Source organism: Desmodus rotundus, chromosome 11 (genome assembly GCF_022682495.2).
Source record: "Desmodus rotundus isolate HL8 chromosome 11, HLdesRot8A.1, whole genome shotgun sequence".
NCBI classification, from domain to species: domain Eukaryota; kingdom Metazoa; phylum Chordata; class Mammalia; order Chiroptera; family Phyllostomidae; genus Desmodus; species Desmodus rotundus.
This window is the reverse complement of record NC_071397.1, coordinates 99,989,360-100,008,397: the sequence shown is the minus strand read 5'-3', so window position 1 is coordinate 100,008,397 and position 19,038 is coordinate 99,989,360. Positions and strand designations below refer to the sequence as shown.

At 47.9% G+C, this 19,038-nt stretch overlaps 1 protein-coding gene and 1 long non-coding RNA gene across 2 annotated transcripts in view; one reads left to right on the top strand and one right to left on the bottom strand.

The window, feature by feature from the left end:
- PACRG (parkin coregulated) overlaps nt 1–19,038 on the bottom strand; it is a 381,893-nt gene that overhangs the window by 9,849 nt on the left and 353,006 nt on the right. The gene's annotated exons all lie outside the window — the stretch shown is intronic.
- LOC123478872 (uncharacterized) lies at nt 391–3,553 on the top strand. Its single transcript, XR_006654269.2, has 3 exons — nt 391–576; nt 1,582–1,692; nt 2,365–3,553. It is a non-coding gene; the product is annotated as an uncharacterized lncRNA (long non-coding RNA).

Sequence of the window (19,038 nt, the reverse complement as noted above, 5' to 3'; positions counted from 1 at the left end):
TGTTTATATAGTTGATCCTATTTAAGAAAGAGAACATTGTCAAAAACTCAAAAAGTATTTGTTGACACACTACCAAAAATTACTCCATCCTGCTATTTCAATAAGTCTATATAGATTTTGATGTCTCAGAATAAAAACCAAATGTACAGGTTAATTTTTAAAATATATTCAATTGATAGTGATGTGGTCAAGACACCCAGGAGGTGCGTTAGTTTCCTCTCTGGTTAAAGGCTCGTTTGGAGTGGAAGTTATACGGAGGAAAGTGGGTGGCTCACCCATTTATCCTGCTACTGGATAATTATAGCAGCAGATATCATTGTCCCAAATTAAATGAAAGCTGAGCTCACGCTTGTGCAGTGGGGGCCGGCATGACTCACTGGGCAGACCGGGTCTACGAAGGAGTGGAGAGGTCTAGGTCCAGCTCTCGTCCTCCGTCTGCTCCCAGCTGGCTTATCTCCGGGCGGAGTAATCGCAACGGCACTGGTAGCCCAATGCCACTTAAAACCAAGTCTGGCCCTATGAGCTAAACAGCATTGCTGGTTCCCCTGCATGAGGAGCAAGTGGAGGTGTGGAGAGGTGAGACACCTGAGCATGTGGCCCAAGCGTGTGACTGGGAGGGTGATGGGAGGGCCTGTGTCCACCCAGGGAGCGAGCCAGGGGGCAGAAACTTTGCCTTTGTACCTGGAGGAAGACCCTGAACCCCGTAGTGAAGGGGTACATCACCAGGAGAGAGGGGCTGGGGGAGAAATGTGGGGGAGGGATTCTAGTAGCTGCAGCCAGTGAAGTGGTTCACCCTAACTTCACTTTTGTCATACAGACTATGAAGCTATCTTCACTTCATTGTAAGTCCTTGAAATAATGACGTCCTTTGCAGCGATGTATGCGGGAAGACAAAAATCCAGGTGACCGATTCCAGGCCTTGTTTATGGTGCCCTACGATACACCAGGGATATGGGGGAAGTGTGGGGGCCTTTCCACGTGCCACCCCTCCAGTCTTTGTGGGCATGCATGGCTTCTTTCTAGACCTCGAGGTATTAGTTTTAGGAAGATGGTGAGACAGTAAAAAGTAGAAACCTTGTAGGTATCTGAATGGTCTTTCTTTGTCCTTAAAAAAACAAAACAAAAAACCCAAAAACACCAAATTCAAGCCACAGATGTGGGGGAAGTTTATGAATCCAAGTCCAAGCTGCCCCTCCTCGACGAAGACTGGTGGGTCTCCACATCCCTTCAGGAAACCGTGCCTTTGAGTCCTGATGGTACTGAGGGAATCTACCTCATGCTGGGTGGGCCTTCGACTGGGCTCCGAAGCTCAGGCCTTGCCTTTGTTCAGGAGGCTGCCGTGTGGGGCGCAGTGGGCTGTTTAATGAAGCCCCTCCAGGCCGCTCCTCCAGCCCACTCTGGGGGCAGCTAACCGCCTATGGGGCCTTTCTGCCCTGGGGCCTCCTCTTCCTGTTCACCTGCACGTTAGTTTCCCTGAGCACGTTCCCTGCTGATGAATAACTGATGTCTCCATGATGAGCGAGGGACCGAATGCCAATTCTCCTTCACCTGGGCCCTCTGTCCCCGGCTCTCCCTTCCCAGGCCGATCTCGCAGTTTGCACCTCGCCAGCAAGACCCTGCTCTGCTCCGACTGCGTTCCTCACAAACCCGGACATGGGCAACCTTTATTCAGGTCTTCACAGGTCCTCTTCGGTAGGTCCAAGCTTACCTTTCTTCAAGGCTGACTTTGGATTCACTTCCTCTCTGAGGTTGACTCCATAATCCTCTTTCTTCCTTTGAATTCCTTGTCTACATGTCACTAGACTTCAGGGGGTGTTTTCTGTTTACTTAGTTTTTCCTACATTTTACCAACATTTGGAGGATGGATTCACACTACACATAAACCTCATTCACTGGCATCAAACTAAATGACTGTAAAAGGGATAAACCAATGAACAAATTACTACTTTGTGCATTTTCTGGAAAATATATAAGCACATTCAGTTCTAAATACATTGTATGTTGAATGTGGTAACTACAAGTAGCCTCATTCTTACTCTTCATTCACTAGTTACAGGCTTGTGCGTTCTCACCCACAGAAGCAGTGTGTATGTGACTTTGAAAAGGTTTGATGAGGTGAGGTCAAGCACATGTCCCTGTGGTCAGGGGGCCTCATCTTGTTTCCAAAGTCCCCCTTGGACAAAGTGGGGTTTACCTGTGTCACCCTCAAATTTGAGGGAAAAAACTTTCTTTTTCCAAAACGAAAAATCAGATTATCCCTTCCACTGTGTTAGCAGCCTTTGCTGTAAAATAAGAAAATGCTGGACTTACTACAGTGTTTTCATTTACCATCTAACTTTTTTTTTGATAGAATTTCTTTCACAGCTACAGGTACTTTTCGGCCAACTCGAGGAATAGCCAAAGAATGATTTCAGCTGGAAAGGAAATATCGATCACTGCTTCCAGGAGTGAGGCGAGCCTATCGGAAATGATTTTACTGCTTTGGACCGCTGACGAGAACGTCTCCGAATGAGCCAGAATGGCAGCTGGTGGCGCCGCCGTTTCCCACGTGCAGGCCGTGTTAACGATACGGCCCATCTTCAGCTCTGGTTTTCTTTCTTTGTGTGTGATTAAGGCACAGCAGCGAAGAAAGAAGTGTCAGATGTCTAACCAACGTCGCCCGCAAACACAGCAAACCGTGGGGAAGCGCACCTGGCACGCCGCCTCTGGGAGGACTTTCACGGATGCCGTGCGCGGGCCCACCCCGGCAAAGGCCACGCCAGCTGAGGGTGGCCGAAGCGCCGCAGACTGCTGTCCTGAGCGGGGGGCCGGGGGCCACAGAGTGAAGGCCTACGTGGCCTAGAGGTGCGACTTGCTCTGTTGCAGAGAGTAGGTTGATCGGCTCGCTCAGGCGCTTCCAGGCAGAGGGCACAGCACAGCTTCCGAAGGCCGTATTGTCCCCTATTCCAGTCAGGACATACCTCAGCTTGCCTACACTGTCCACCCTTTGAAAACTCTAAAATGAATTAGTAGGTGCGAAATTTGAATAGATTTCCAAACGATTAGCTGGAAATTTTACAGCGTGGGGATCTCTTTCATCAAATGAGTTTAGTAAATGCAAAAAATACTGTATTTAATGACCAAATCAAAGGTGTACAAAAGTGACGGAGTTAAGGCCTTCAAGCCTTTGACAAGTGTCTGGGTTTAAAATAACCCTGCGGTATGTCCCAAAGTCCTGGCTGTCACTTTTATCGGCTTCCACACGGGTGGGTCAGGTATGGCAGGGGACAGCCACTCTGCCACCGAGCCTAGTAAAGCAGAGCACAATCTGGAAACACTCGACCTTGCCTACGAACATTTTTATAAATGTTCAGGGCTTTGCTAAAGTCCAGTCGAAGTTTTGACCACCTGGTCGGGGGGCGGGGGCGACAGACAGAGAGGGAGGTGTCTGAGCTGTGGACAGAAGATGAAGACGTGGCGGTGTCATTTGCCACAGCAGCAAAGTCGGGTTTGCACGAGGACTGAACTAAGGCTTGTCGGAAATGCTGATAGGGGAAATACGCTGACTTTTGATACTTTGGAATAAAGGCTGTTTATTGGCCTGAGTTATGTTTTTATCTCTTAAAATCCCTCCGTTTAGTGCACACAATTGCTTTCCTCTGAATCAGGATTTTGAGGAGGTGAGTCCAGACCAAGGCTGCGTGGAAATAAAACACTTGTACCCCCAAGGGGCCGAGGCCTGTGGAGGGGCTAATGTGGGGTGCCGACAGCTTTGCCTGCAGCCCTCTGGGCCCCTCTGATGGAAACTGAGTCTCTGATGGAAAGAGGTGTCATAGTACCCACCTCCAAGGACAGGTACAAGGATAAAATAAGAGAATGCGTGCTACGTCTTTATGAATGTGATACGCTGCTGGTAAAGGTTGGCAGTTGTGGCCTCCGCAGCCACTAGGATGTTCCAGATTCTTCCCACGACTTCACACTCCTCCGGGGATGGGGCGAGAAGCGCAGCCCCCGGCATGCCATGGAGTACGCTTTTTGCTTTCTTGTCGAATGAGATGGGTTCACTCTCCAGCAGGGGTGTCAAACTTCATTTTCACCGGGGGCCACATTAGCCTCGCAGTGGCCTTCAAAGGGCCGAAACAATTTTAGGACTGTATAAATGTAACTACTCCTTAACTGTTCAGGAGTTGAAATTACATTCAGCTGTAGACTCTCCAGTCTCAGAAAGGAGCAAGACCTGAGCTCCTTTATCTTCAGGTCACATGGGAGAGAGAGTTTCTTATCACCTGGGTTCACCCAGAACACGGAGCCCAAGTCTTCAGGATGTTTGCAAACTGGCTTCCCCATGCAAGGCCACGAGGGACGAGGCAGCAAATCCACAGAGGAAATCGGGAACCAGGTTCCCATGTGAACTCAGATGTAGTTGTTCAGTCTCTGTGATTTCAAGGTCACGTGTGCGCGGTGTTCTGGAAGCTGCGGTGGAGTGGAGGACAGCATGGTGCATGGGGACAGCGTGGTACCCGGGGACGGTGTGGTGCACGGGGACGGTGTGGCACACGAGGGGCCCGCAGGCTGGAGGAAGGGCCGTACTACACAGGGAGACCAATGCAGAACAGCATTCAGAGTGAGCAGTTCCACCGAGGCACGCAAACGGGAGCTGTGGCGGAGCGGTGCTGGAGGGACTCCCCCGGCTGGGACATCAAGAAGGTCTCCTGAGAAATCGGGTCAGCTGACACCTGAGTGCTGGGAAGGAGCCGCAGGCAGCCCCAGAGGGATGCGGGGCAGATAGCAAAGGCACAGAATGGCCTTGAGGTTGGCACAGGGTGGCATCAGAGGGCACGACTCCACCAAGTCATCGTGTTCCTCTTTCCAACAAGGATACACACGACATGGAACGGTGATTTTTAACAGCTGCTTAACGGCGGTGGAGCTGAAGGTACCAGGTTGCTCAGCCAGCCCCTCCAGGTGGGGGCGTGATGCCCACTCCCAGATTTTCAGGTGCAATGGACGTTTTGGTGCGTAGGGTCTTTCTTTAGTTCTCTTACTTCCTTGAAGCAATTCTCTCAAGTGAGCTTACGGCTTCCAAGAATACAAACATTCCGCAGTTACTGATACACGTATTGCCATATTGATTTTCAGAAAGGTTATGCAAATTCTTAATGTTACCAGCAACATGTGAGCTTACTTGTTTTATCACAGCATGGGGTGTTATAATTAAAATTTTGTTTACTAATTCAGGACAGGTAAAATGCTACTTCAAGGTTATTTTAGTCAGCATTATTTAGTTACTTAGAAGGAGTAACATTTTTCAATCTTCTTTATTATTTATTACTTTTTTTTGCTGTGCCCTTCCCACTGTGAGAACAATTTGTTCTTATCTGTAGCCTATTTGTCTATTGGGTCATTTTTAAATGAAGTCCCACGACACCCTGGGAAGTGAGGGAGCAGGCGGGTCTCTAGCGGGTCATACACGCCAGCCCTGGCTTCTCTCTGATCCACTCAGGAAGCGCCATTTCAGCCAGAGAGCAGCCTGCAGAGTCGCTGTAACTTCTCAATGTGCTGTACCCCGGGAACTGAGAGAATCTCAGGGATTGTGTTAAGAAATGCAGAGGAAATCCGTAATCAATAAGTTACTTTGAGTCATTTAATTACCACCTCCAGAAGGAAGATCATTTACAGTGATTAGATTTCTGAACAGCCTTCCGGACCTCCTTTCCTGGAGACTGCCCGCCCGACACCAGGCATCAGGCTGGGGGGGACCGCACTCAGTCACCTGCCAGCCAGTCCTGGACAGGACCTCCAGCGTTGGTGGCTCCAGCCTTCAGGTTACAGAGGGCCTTAAATCAAGCCTTTGGGGTTTCCCTCAAATTGGATTGTTTATAAGTGAGGCCACATACCAAATCATTATTTTGGTTTGTGTGAGAAAAGTGTTAATTTGTTAAATGTAAACATTCTTGACATACTGTAATTGACTTAACCTTGCGTTGGCATTTCTAGATTTTTAAATATACGGGGAGCCCCCCTCCCCAGGAATGAAAGTGGCTCGGGCCTCTCGCACCCAGCCAGCCCAAGCTTAGGCGGGGTGGCAGGTGGCTAAGACAGGTCCTGGAAGATGAACGTGGAGGATGCTGACGGAGCTAAGGCCGAGCACTTGCTCTCACTAAAGGTTAAAAGACAAGTAGCAGTGGAGACTCAAGTCTGCTATTTATCTCCAGGCCAGGGACCGTGCAGACAGCTGCAACCGGAGCCTCCTGGCGACACCCTGCCAAAGACCTTAGCGGTGACCTCCTCGCTGGATCCGGGCTTCAGTGGGCGTACTGATAGCGCCCGAGGCACAAATAATCACGATTGTGTCCGTTTTGTTTTGAAGTCAGATGATGAACTTGCCTGCCCTCTTTAGTTTGTAGTAGTAGTAATAATAATAATAATAATTAATAATAATAATAAAGAAGTCTTTACATTTTCTTATTTCAACTTAACTAACAAAACAGAGCTTTAGAGAAGAAAGGTGTGTATTACATTGACAGCAGATTTTAAAACAAAACAAACAACCCTGGCTGGTGTGGCTCAGTGGACTGAGTGCCAGACTGCAAACCAAAGGGTCGCCGGTTCGATTCCCAGTCAGGGCACAGGCCTGGGTTTCGGGCCATGTTCCCAGCAGGGGGCGCACGAGAGGCAACCACACACTGATGCTTCTCTCCCTCTCTTTCTCCCTCCCCTCCCCTTTCTAAAAATAAATAAATAACATCTTTAAAAAAGTAAAACAAAACAAACACTTCTGATTGGCACCAAGCTATGGCAAGGTCACATTGATAACTGACATGCCCTTCAATTAAGGGAAATGTAATCATTTGTATAGCTATTTCAGTGCATGTGGCTTTTAATTCTGAATTATCTGGGCATTTCTTTCATTTTTTCTCACTTTCTTTTACGTAGCCGCAGCCTGTTACAGATATGTTATAAATTAAGAAAAAGCCAACTCTTCACAGAGATCAGCGTGAAGCATTTAGAGTTGTTTTTCTTGCATTGGAAAGCCACACACTTCCAACCATGGCCGTGAGAGACCAGAGCAGGTAAGACCCAGCAGCTGCACACTCACCGCTACACCCCTTCCTCGAGTCCTGACGGAGTCTGTCCGGAAACCAGTGATCACTCCTGTCTAAAAGCTACGTAACGAGGACCCCCCAAACGTTACCGACACAGAAAGCTGGGTGGTAAATAATACTGCCCCCAATCCCAAACCCCTTCAATCGACGGAACTAGATTGACTCCCGTTTTAATTTGTTCTACTGTTCTGCTCAAGAACCCTCACGGAGTACTGCTGATTTCCACATTCCGAGCGAGTGGGTGTCAGTTTTACAGGACCTGATCTAAAGTTTAGTTCTTACCGTGTGTTAGGCACGAGATGTGTTGAGCATTTTTTATACATTCAGCTTAATTAATTTTAATTGTGAACAACCTTGTGAAGTCGGTCATGTCATTGCCCACAGTTTTACAGATGAGGAGCGAGCGACACTGGAAGTTGGGTCTGACTTCCAAGCATGAAGTGTTAACCACTGTATGCAAAATGACCGAATGTCTTTATAGATATTGTGACCAAGAAATTCAGTTTGGACACATAGGAAAACAAAATGCAATTAAAGTGTCAAAGTTAACAAGTTTTTACCAATGGATGTATCATTCAACTAGATGAGAACTGTTGTCCTCCACCCATACGGCCGTGGAGTTATCTGTGAGATTGATGGTGTACAAAGTGTAAGTGCGAATCACCGTGACTGGTAACAGCCAAATGTGAGGCTAGATAAGGTTGCCAGGAAACGTACTGTAAAATAAAAGGTTTATATGTGGTGCTTTAAAATGTCCTTCCTTTCCAGGTTTCCTCTGATGGGTCCCTTTTCTCTGAGCTGCCATTTTGCATTTGGGGAAAACCAAGATCAAACAGACACTGTGGATTTTATTGACCAATTTTAACGGTAAATTTTGTGTTTAGAAATTTTCCTTGCTTTTGCATGAAAATAGCTTTTTTAAAGGTACCATTCTCACCAAGTCTAAGATTTTTCCCTTTGTAATATGCTTTTTAAGCTGTTTTATAAAAGTATTTCCGTAGGGGACACAAATGATGTTACGGTGACATAGTTTGTTTTATACCAATGCAATTTCATATAAACATAAAGCAGCATTATAGCAGATTAACTTTCTTATATGAGATTAAATTCTCGTTAATATATTTTTAATGTTTTCTGAAAAATATTTTAATACAAGAAGTACAATTTCCTCATCTATTTTACTACAATTGCATTTTTTGTTTTAGATCATTTTCATTAAAATATCTTGTTTCCTAGCCAAAAAATTTTTTTCTGTTCTTCTTAAAGAAATAATTGGGTCATATTCTGCAATTGCCATTGGATGTATCAGAGTAGGTATCCATCTGGCTTGGAACTGGAAAGGAGGAAAGTGCTAGAAGACGCTAATACTAGACGTTGTGGGAACATCTCAAAGCGTGCCCGACACTAATTTCTTTTCCGAGTTATCTCTTCTATCTTCATTGGCGTTGAGAAAACCACGGTCTTCCAGATTCTTATTTCACTTCCAAAAGTGATTAATCCTTCCTCTGTAAACCTCACAGCACTTAAGCCCAGGTTCCTTGCGGATCCAGACCTGAGGCGCGTCCGTGCAGCAGGTTGGAACACTCGCGTTAGCCTCCTCTGGTCCCCGCGTGGATTGTCCTTACATCGTATCAGCTTCTCAGAGCCCTAATTCCTTACGCCGAAGATAAGCATTTCAGTTACACATCGTTTTGATCTCATGGACCATGCATGTAGGCAACATGGAAATTACCCAGAGCCATGTTTCATCAACTCCACGGCAGTCTGTCCGAGAAGCCTGCGTGGTTTGGGTCGGGCCATCGCCCTGAGTCACCTGGCAACGAGCGCGAGAGGCCCGGTTCTGCTGCGCTGGGGTGGTTGCCCTTTGTAAAGCCTGTGAGACTGCCAGATTGGAGTCTAGTGCTGGCTCTGGGCCCCTCGACATTCCCAACCCCACAGGGAACTTCAGTGCCCACACGCCCGCTTGCCCTGGCATCTGCTTGCACGTGTGTGTGTGAGTGACCCTGCGATCACCGGCAGGGAGGTCTAAGGCGCTGCCATTCTACCATCACAGCTGAAACGGATAGCTCATGGCCGATGGCTGTTCGTGACCTATTGTCACCGAGTCTCCAAGGAACTGCATGGTTCATAGGACTCCCTGGAGACTCTCCTTGCTGTCAAAGCTTTCACATTACGGGAAGCCACAGAAGACCTTTTCTCACCACTGGAACATTTCACTGACCCGCTGGGAAGACGGCTGATAAATATGAGCACCGGGTCTGACTTTGCACGCAGTCTCTGTTTCCAGCTCTGAGCCGGTCCTTGGAAGGACGTGTGTGACGGTCGCATTTCTGTGAGCCCCACCTCCCATAGAAGTGGGCTCAAAAGGGATGGAAATATTTGGGGGGGGGGCATTGGGAGAAACAGATCTTTGAATTAATCTGGTTTAGGTAACTCTATGCTATTAAAGAATATTAAGGCAGCCCATTAGGGAGTAGGAGCATCTCCGAGTTACGCACTGTTTAAGAGAAACACTAGCCCAATGCGAGTTCCCTAACCTTTACTTCTTTGCTCTGAACATACCATGTTTTTTTCAGTGAAATTTTTCTTCTGTGCAAAATGTTAGACACTGGATGACGTTATCAAAAATAATCGACGTGCCACTTGTAACAATGTTAAGAAGAGTGACGCGGGTCCGTCCTACACTCTACACCCTGTGAGTAGTTGGGACTGATCACCCCATTCCTCCCTGTTGCCACCACCACATGTAGCCCCTTAGGATCTGTCTCCAAATTTGTCCTCTACGGGCAATAACTCCTCCTGCTTCTGTCTCTCTACCCCCCACATTCATCTTCTACGACCACCTCATTAGACCTCCAAGAGTCCAGTTCGTGTCGCATTTCTCTACGGATGAAAACCTTCGAGAATTCACCATGTTCTGTTAAATAAAGCTGAGCTTCCTTGGCCTGGCATTATGCCCTTTTTAACAGGCTCAAGGCCAAGCCTTATCTCCCAGTCCTCTCCCACAGGAGCATCAGGCTCCAGTCAAGTGACAATTGTCCCCAAACAAGAATGGGGGACTCCCCACCTTCTCCTCTTCCCTTACGCCATCCCTTCATGCTGGAAGTCCTTTCCAACTCTGGTTACAACAATCTGTGAAGGTCATTTTTATCCACGAAGACCTTCCTGATCACATGGGGCAGAAGACATTTTTCATTCCTTCAATCATTTACATGAGAGGTTCACTTCTCTTATAACCTTTATCACCACGTAACCCTTTTACAGGTAGTGTAAAGATATCTCCTTTACATGAGGTAAGTCCCTTGAAGATGAGAACCACCGTTGGGTCCTCTATGGTGTCTACCGTAACGCGGTGGGAGTTCGAGAAATGTTTGTCGGAAGGAGGGACGTGGTGCAGCAATGTTGTTGCAGGGCGGGACAGGGCTGCTCTCCTGCTGCGCCTTCTCGTTGGACCCGTGGGACGCAGGGTCCAAGTCAGCGCGCAGAAGGGTCGTCTGGAGGTGGGGCACAAATCTGGGAACCAAGACCTGGGGAGAAGCGGCCACAGCTGAAGCCAGGGATATTAGCCCAGAGAGGAAGTCGGGGTTAGGATTTGAGAGATGAATCATTTGCTCAGGAACCCTTGATGAAAAAGGAGAGGACGGGTCAGAAGAGGGAGATCGGAGGCAGAGAGGAGACCCTAGGAATGCAGCCACACTGGCAATACGCCATCCTCCTCTTGACCTTGGACTTCACGTTGAGCTCATGCAGACCAGACTTCATTTAATTCAGCATTTTATTTATAAGTGACTATTGTGTGAAAGGCACCTTGTCAAGTGCACTTCCTTTGGGCCATGAGAGGATAATCCTAACAATACCAATATTTGCTGAGTGTTTCTACTGTCAGGTGCTCACCTGTGCTTAAATACATTATTTCACCTAATCTCTGTGGCAAACCTGTGAGGCAGGTGTTATCACTAGTATACTTGTTTAAACTTCAGGTGGCTGAGGGTTAGACTAACGGAGCCATTGGCCCAAGTCGGCACAGCATGAGCCAGAGGCTGGCTGGGGACAGGTCCTGGGCTCTCAGGCGTCCCCCACGCCCACCCCGCAAGCTCCTCCCCATTGGCTGAGTCTGGGACTAGCCCACCATGTCTCCATGTGCCAAAGAAAGACAGAGTGACAGCTTTGAGACCCGAATGCCGGTACAAACTTTGGTCCCTCAGACCATTCTGTCCTACAATGTAGGGTGTGACAATAACACAACCCCACTGACACAGGCACTCGGCGGTTGCTCCATGTGTGTGAATTCGGTGGGTTTGGCTTTGGCAGAGCGAGGCCTGACGACTATTTGCGGGTGTGAGCTGTCGAAGGAAGATGAGGCAATGGGATCAAGGTGGAGAGCAGAGGGCCACCTGTACGGAGCTTGGTGAGGACGTCAGTTAACTCTGCCGGTCCACGACGGTCATGTGGGCCGGAGCGACTTCCTCGCGGGACTAGTGCAGGGTTAGGTGGGCTCCTCTCGTTCCCCTGCTCTTTGGAAAGAGACACAGGGCCAGACATTCTTTAAGGTGATGCATACACAAAGGTATATGCACATGCACACATATGAGTGTGCAAAAGTAGGCCTTCCATTGCGAGTAAGCAAAACAGAGTGTACTCTGGGATTATTACTCATTACTCATTGTGCTATTTTCCATGTGAACAACTAAATCTGTTTTTGTCCACCCCTGTAATATTTATATATTTATATGGCCTGTATACATTTATCTATAATATTTGTTACAGGTTTATATAAGTCATCCATTGTGTAAAATATTTTTCTCACAAAAAGGAGGGACAATGTGGAACTCAATAAGGACCATGTTTAATGGCAGGTGACCAAGGACCCATGAAGAACTTAGGGTTGTTGAGTTTATCATGAACGTCCTGTTTTTACAGGAGATGGTCTTTGACAGCCATTCATTTCCTATGGCAGAAATTATATCTGTATTCTGATTTTAAAATTCCATCACCAGCTCTTGATGAAGTTAAAGTGTTCCATACCTAAAGGGGGCTCACATTAAGTAGCACGGTCTTTCAAAAATGTTTTTGTAAAACCAGCTTCAGAACCCAAACTTTTGTCTTCATTTCGGCTTCTCCACTATTTTAGAGAACATCAGTTTATAACTATATAATCATGTGTAGTAAACATAAATGTCCTGTTTTATGTATCAATAATAAAATATTCATTATTTTCCTAAAAACAGCAATACAGGCCGGTATTTCCTGACAATAAGTATTTATGGACAATTCACGTCCGTTTTATCGTCCATACCAACTGTGACAGATATGAGCTCGCTGTTCGCTCTGGAAGGTTTTATACACCCCTGAGGAATGCACTCCCATCCACGCCAAAGGCACAGCCTATAAACTAGTGTCAATTGTCAGCAAACAGTTCTTCTGATGCAATGTTCCACTTGCCCCCGCCCACCCCTTCCACGGAGATGGATCCTGTACGAAATATGCCTGATTTTATAGACGGAAGGATGCCCTGAGCAGCGATGTACATGACGGAGCCACAGGATACAGCCCCTCCCCGCATTTCTGGAGGGGAACCAACACAAGTGGCGTCATGTGTCACGATGGGACGGGTGCTGAGTCGGGCACCTCCCAGATGCCTGGGTGAAGGGCTACAGTCCTCTGTACTTGGCAATGACATCAAACCGACACACGCCCAGGAGCCCTACTGTGGGCAACGCGGTCACCTGTCTCTGGCAAATACACTGCAGCTCAGTGCATACTTCCTAATTCTACATGGCCCCCGTGTCTCAGCAATAGGCTGCCGGCTCCGTTTTGGGACAGGCACAGTCTGCCCCATGCCTCTACACACGTTGGTGCCGTTCCTCCTCGCCCATCGCAGTGGAGGCCTCCTTCCCCTTGGCCTTGACTTCTGCTTTAGCTCTGTGGGCGGGGCTGCTGCCCAGCAGCTCCACTGGCCCCTCCCACCAGGATGTGCAGCGAGATGACCCTGGAGATGGTGGACCCTGCCTCCAGGTGGATGGCAGGACTGGGCTGGGAACCGAGGGTGCCCTGGCTGACTGAAGACCCAGTCCCTGACCTCGCGGGGCTCCCGAAAAGAGGGGTGCTACATGCACGGTGATTTCTCCTGAGCTCTGGGGACGCAGAGTGGAGACCTGGCCTGGGCTGCAGGTCAGGGGAGCTCCTGAGTGGGGGCGCTGCAGGGGAAGCCTGAGTGGGAAGAAGAGAGGAAAGTAGGAGGTTCAATGATTACAGGTGAAGAGGACAGCCTGAGCAAAGGCCCTGGGGTGAAGGGCAGCTGACTGTTCAGAAACTGAGGCAAGGCCAGAGGATACCTGGAGGGGGTGTTTGAGGCCAAGAGGGAGAAGCAAGGAGTCAGGTGATGTCAGGTGGTATGGGCCACAGAAAGGGTAGAGACCTTTACCCTAAGGGTGAGACAGAAGGTTAAGGAAGGTTCTCCTTAGAAAAGTGACACGATTCACTTCATGTTTTGGCTGCTGCTGACGATCGCCGAGGGAGGGGAGTTAGATGCGGCTGCACTGTGCTTTGTGATGTGGTGGCAGTGCTTGGTCTAGGCTGACGGAAATGCACACGTACTTAGGAAAATAAAAAAATAGAACATGGTGTTAAATTTGCTGGAGTGAGAGAGGGCGGTGGTCGGATTCTGGCTTGTCTCAGTGGGTAGGGGGCAGTGGCACCAGCTGTAACAGGACCCCGAGGGGCACAGTTTGGAGGCAGCAGGAAGAGCAGGGACTTACCCTTGGACGTCAGGACACCCTCAGGAGGGACAGGGCTCTACACACCTGGAACTCAAACCCCACCCAGAGACTGCAGAGAGCAATTACATGATGTCATCTATGTTACAGTACTGTTTTGTTCCCAGTTTAAAAATGTCTAAAATAAGATGGGATTCATCCGGTAAATGCACTTAGAACATTAACGAGCAATTTTCTAGCAGCCACTCACACCTTCCAGTCCCTAATTCAGGGCTCCCTCTGCCAGGCCATGGCTCATCACAAGCATAGAAGAAGTGCGTGCCCATACACTTCGTGGGATGTAGGGCAGTGATGATGGGCTGGAAGGGAGAAAACAACTTCTCCCCAAGGGAGCTTATGACCCGGGATCCTGCTCCGTCTAGAGGGAGCCCTTGGGCCGCTGCCGCCTGAAGCTTGGTTTGCTTATACATAATAAGGTGGGAGAGGCAAGAACATCCCTGCTGGCATGTAGAGATTTATAATAATCCTAACATTCTATTGGACTGCAACCATGGAAAAAATCTCAGAATGAATGTCTGTTAAACGCTACATAATATTTTTGGTGGAAAATCCGACGCCAATCTCCTTATCCATAACATTGTGTTTACGGCGTCCTGATATGAAAAGTACAACCTTGAAACGCATATCTATTTCTTCGTTCAGTTGTGTTGACCATTAGTTTCCAAACTTTTGGGACATGTGGCTGTGAATTAGCTGATTCCCTCAGCGCAGTTTCCCCATCGTTGAGTCGAGAGCGTTTGGAAATCATCAGGAGTTTTTTGTACGTGACCAAAGAATGCAGGCACCAAAATACACGTCCGTCACCAAACGGAATTGTCGCACACTGTGCTGTAACTGTTTCCTACATTAATGTAACACAGGTATGGACTGGCTATAGATAAGAAGCATTGTCCAAATCAACCTAAAGTTTGATTTTCTTTCACAAAATTATGTCCTGTGCCAAGGTGCATGACATGCTCCAGAAGATTTCGGAATTGTACACACACACAGAAGTTGCTCGGTGTCAAGAATGAGTCCTGGAAGATGTCCCATAACGCGTTTCAGCTCGACCCGGGAAGGGCTTCTTCTGTCTGATCGTAATCACCAAAGTTGGCACGTTTACACCAAATTCGCCCAGTGTCAGGCCACTGTGGCAAAGGCGGCAGCTGAAGGCCCACTTTGTGGAAGGGCTGGGAAGGGCAGGGACAGCCTGGCACCGTCACTGCAAGAAGAACTGCCATCGCTTCAGACAACTAGGAGGATGTGCAGAAAGCCAGCAGTCACCGTCGGCTGAGCCAGGTCCCAGACTGTGGGAGTGAATTTCCTCCTATAAACAGGTGACAGGAGCAAGTACTTTTGCAGAGCGGCAGTGGGAGAGCAGGGACTCTGCTTGGGCTGCCCCTGTTTGGCTGTAAGGGACAAGTTTGACCTGACGATTTACACGGAGGTGGTAGCACCTGTTCTGAGAGTGTGTCTGTGTGTGTTGGCTCACAGGGTTAGACTTAAAATGAGCCTGCTGTAGCCCCTTTGGTCTAAATGTCTTCACCCCATCCAAATGCTCTATTCAGGGAGGGAAGGACAATGGGACTGTTTTCCTGCAAAGAGTCCAAACAAGGACTCTTTAAAGAAAAAAACCTCTCTAGAATGTTCACATTAATGCTTTTATTGCTAATGGTTTAACCTAAAACATTTAAAAAACATTCTGGAAAGACCTATGTGCTTCTTGTGGACATAACACTAATCTGATTTTATCTTGAAGCGTTAAGACTTTTTTTTAAAAGAGAGGAAAGAATGCTGTCAGTGTGTCGGTTAAAGTTAATTGGACTCGAAATGCAGACTAAATTCGGGTAGGCCTCATGTCTTCTCCTACACTGTTATATCACTGGATCAAAAGGTTAGCTCTGTGCATTTCGATATACAGTGTGTTTCAATTACATATTATTCTATGGGTACTACAGTTTGCCTGGACTTGGTAATTATTGAATATAAGCTTTTTAAATTTTATCTTCAAAATGATGAATTTGAAGGTGCACTTTCTAGAGCACTTACTATAGATTTCTACTTCTGAAAGTAAATGAAATTAAATACTCTCTGGAATTCACATCAGGGAGAAGAAGATTTAATGTGATTTTCAGCTATTGTTATCTCCTAGCCCGAGTGCCACCGGTTTTCCGATTTCTCTTCGCCTCTTAGTCTCTTCGGAATAACGCTGTACACTCACGCGGCCTGAGCTTCACACACTCCGGCCCCGTCCGCGGCCTTCCTTCCCCATCCCTGCAAACGCCTTCGACGCTGTGTGGAGCAGAGCCTCAAAGCTTCCCGAGGGGGCAGGGGTGTCCTTGAAGGTGAGGACTGGGGGTCACTCACTGTTAACTGCCTGCTTCCCCCTCCAACTCCTGGTCCAATGGACCCGCCTGTGTTCCCTGCCTGTGTTGCCCACGTTAGCTGGCGCTGGTTTCCACCTGCAGTGGTACAGACCCCGTCCATCCATCTCAGCTCTGCTCCAGCGGCTGGAAGCAGCTCCTCCTGTCCCAGGCCCTCAGTGATGGCAACTCTGCGGTCGTGTTGCCATTGCTTGTCGTCAGTCGGGGTCACACCTGTGATGGATGCTGTCCTTTCCTGAAGTGAAACTTCATTTAATGTTCACTTTGCTCACACTGTGCTAGCTGAGTGTGCGGCATGGCGTGCCCCCCATCAGCTCGTGGCACCAGGACCTGGGGATGCAGGTCTGCAGGGCGGGCTCCAGTCAGCCATGAGCAGGGGTCCTTCCGGGGGACTTGTCACAGGGTCCGCACGTGGGAGCCAGTGCTGAGATGGTCAGGAGGTGGCAGAGTTCAGGAAATGACAGCAAGAACACACTTTCTGGAGGTGAGACTCACTTCCTGAAGTGACACTCCTGTGTCCCACGCACCCAACACATGTGGCCAGATGTGAAGAGGATGGGGTGGAGACTGGGCAGAAGCTGGGGAGGGTGGACGTGCAGAGGACACGTGGGAAGAACCACTGGCCTGGCAGAGACGTCCCCAAGGAACATGTCGGAACTCACTACATGGAGCCAGGACACCACCAGGAAGCCTCAAATGCAAGGACATGCCTCTTGCTGTAGCAGCCACAGGCCCTGATACAAGAGGGCACAGACTGGGTTTGGGGAAGCAGATGAATACTCTTCCCAGATAATTCAGTAAGGCAGGAACAAGCTTTCGTTGTGGGGTGGACCGTCCTTCTCTCCTGGGGGTCCTCCCGTTACTAGAAAGTATAGCTCAAGCTGGCTGGCACGGACTCTTGGAGAAAAGACAGGGTGGGACGTAGTGAAACTTGCTGGAGGAAGAAGAGTCCACAGACTCACAGACACAAACATCTCTGAATGTGCCAAGAGAGGGGACACTTCTGAATGAATATTAAAACTTAATAAAGCTAATAAATTAAACAAGGGAGCAGTCACAATTACAAAAACAGACCCTGCAGCAAAACCACAAGACCTCGAGGGCGGACAAGATAGCTGGACAACTAGAGGAAATGCAAAGTCAGTCGACAGAACTCAGGGGACAAGTGAAGAAGTGCAAGCAAGAGCTCACAGAAATGGAGATCGAACTGGAAGAAGCATAGGGGAAACAGCTTGCAGAAAGCACAGTCCAAACACCGACAGTGGGAGCGAGGAAAGGAGTGGATTTACACCGAAACAGGGAAGGCAGCTGACCAGAGGTGAAGTCAGAGAGAGGATTTTAAAACATGCACAATGGGAGTTCTCGAAGAGGGAAAAATGCACTGGGTCAGAGTGAATATCAAAGATCGAATTCAGTAAGTTGTTATTAAAATAAAAGAAGACTTAAATCCCTATTTTGGAAGAACACGCCCTGTGTCAGGGAAAACTGATGCAGAATGTCCCACACCAGTGGGTCTGTAACAGAGCCTCTCTCTGTGCTGGGGGTGGGGCGGGGGGGTGGGAGGCAGAGAAAAGGAGGAAGAAGTGGCCGATCTCCCTGTAAACATGCTCCGTGCCTCCTGACAGGGTTTAGTAGAGGAATCGTACTGGAGGGACATGCCCACTGCTAGGACACGAAGCAGAGATGATTCATGACTGACAGGAATACTGTCCACACATCACCTGGAGACCACAGACCTTGAAGCAGAGGCGAGCTCCCTAATGTGTCCAGGGAGGACTTCGGCGGCCACGCTGACAGTGTGACTTCATGCTGTCCCTGTGTTTTGTAGTCACTGGACTTTCTGAATGATTAATAAAGAGGTGAGATCTCTGATTCTCATAAGCCTAGTTTGAAAATATGACCCTGTGTAGTATCTTACCGAGGCATATCCTATGTCAGAGTTTTAAATACAAAGAAAAATAACTGGGCAGCCAGACAAAAGGATCAAGTCCCTCGGGGGGCAGACTCGCTGGTCTCAGAACTCTGCACACCCACCACCCGGGTCACAGGACAGTGGGGACATACCTATAAAAACCAAAGGGGACGAAATACATCAGAGATTTTAGGTGGAGCCAAACTAGTCTTTAGACACAGAGGCTGAAGCCAAACAGTTCAGAAAGTGCAACAGTAGAGGATACGGTGTCTCTCTTTGTCGAGGAAACCACTCCACGTCAGTCCTCAGCTCAGAGATGAAGAATGTGATTAGTGCTGGGGACTGGATGGATTTAACTGAAGAACTGAGACTAAAGCAAGGCGGGGGGGGGGGGGCGGGGGAGGGCAGAACATAAGCAGTCAAAGCACCGATGATGTAGAGATCGAACAGCTAACCAACTCCTGGGAGGTGGAGTTAATTTGCTGATCGCTTCATCTGCAAGAGCTGGGAGTTAGAGAACATCATTGGAAGCTGATATATATCATATGATAGACAAATAAATATATTTCACAGAAGCACAGATGAATACCAAGTAACTCGATTTCTTTAAAACAAGTTTTAGGCCAAAGAGGATATACAACCCCAAATTACAGGATAAATACCAACAACACAATTAAAATACTGCATATCAGACACTATGATAAGCCACTAAAATGCTCAAAGAAAAATGCATTACTTTAAATATTTATATTAATTATAAATAAAGAGTTAAAAAAGAATTAAATTCAAAGTGTTGGGAAAGCAGCAACAAAACAAACAATAAAATCAGAAGAATTTTTAAAAGAAAAAGCTGAATTTATTAATCAGAAAACCAACATAGCAGAACTACAAAATAAACCCAA